General features: G+C 37.0%; 1 long non-coding RNA gene across 1 annotated transcript in view; it reads right to left on the minus strand.

Moving 5' to 3' along the window:
* The window catches only part of LOC116706763 (uncharacterized), a 9,055-nt gene extending 8,945 nt beyond the window's left edge, over positions 1-110 (minus strand). The window contains exon 1 of the long non-coding RNA XR_004336311.1: positions 80-110. This is a non-coding gene — a long non-coding RNA (uncharacterized LOC116706763). The remainder of the gene's footprint in view (positions 1-79) is intronic.
* Between the last annotated feature and the right edge of the window lie 1,135 nt (positions 111-1,245).

The following is a 1,245-nucleotide window of genomic DNA, read 5'->3' on the forward strand; positions in this document are numbered from 1 at the left end:
CTATACAAATAAAGTGGATTGGATTGGATTGGATTAAAAAGTATGCAGTGAAATAATTCCTCCTGTAAAGTATAGATACTTAAAATTTCTACTTAAGTAAGGTAACAAAGTATTTGTATTTGACACCACAGTCAAATTCCTACCTAAAAGTGCAGAAGTATTAACAGCTACTTTCCATAAAATATTAAAGTAAAAGTTTTTTTTTTTTAGGTATAAAATAGGCCCTTGTGATTTACATTTTATTACATTATTACACATGCATCCATGTGTGATTAGCATTTTAATGTAGTATCTAGTTGAGGGCTAGTATCAATAATTTTATCTACACTTGTGTTGTTTAGTTCATTGGTTCCCAAAGTAGGGGTCAGGCCCCTCCAAAGGGTCACAAGATAATTTGGAGGGGCTGTGAGGTGACTAATGGGAGAAGAAAGAAGATTTAATGTTTTGGACTTTTCTCTAATCTTAGCTTTTGGGGAAATATTGAATCATTAAAACAGCATTTAAATAAAAACAGGAGAAGTTCACAGGGTAACAGGTTTAAACAACTGCTGGCAACTCAAGGACATCTGACACCTAACAAAGAGCTCCAACTAGACACTGTTTTAATCTACTTTGTATTGAGATTTTAATGTGAAATTGTAATCTTACCACCTTTTATCATTGTGTAGAAAAGCAGTGACCTGGATAATAATGTTCCCGATTTTTAACAAATGCACCAGGAGGAAATCACATTCCGTGACTGTCATCATTTATCTGTGTTATTTGGACATTTTATGGCGCAGAGTGAAAAATCATCTCTACCTCATTCATCCCTAAAGAGCTGATGGAGTTCTCCCTGTTTAGATGCCACAAATAATTCATCTAAAACCTGACATAAAACATATTTAGGAACTTGAAATTCATTATCTTCTTTGATGCCTTCTTTCTCTTCCAATCTAATGTAGATTAAGGAAGCAAATACTTAGAGTTTTGGAGTTCATGGAGACTTAAGCCATATATCTGGCAAAAAATGGATTGTTTTAACAAGATGAACAGAGACCACCATTGATCACGGCTGACTCTTGCTTCAAACATCCTCAGCTGGGTGGCTGATTCAGCTGATCCCCCCTTCTCTCTGCCCACCATAAACCCCAGCTCTTGTTTTATCTTAGGTGTCACTACTGCTGCTGCTGCTGTTGTCACTGCCTCTCCTGCAGTTGTCATTCCCTTTTGGTGGGAGTTGGGCAGCTGACTGACCTCCCCCCC

Source organism: Etheostoma spectabile, chromosome 18, assembly GCF_008692095.1.
Source record: "Etheostoma spectabile isolate EspeVRDwgs_2016 chromosome 18, UIUC_Espe_1.0, whole genome shotgun sequence".
Lineage (NCBI taxonomy): Eukaryota > Metazoa > Chordata > Actinopteri > Perciformes > Percidae > Etheostoma > Etheostoma spectabile.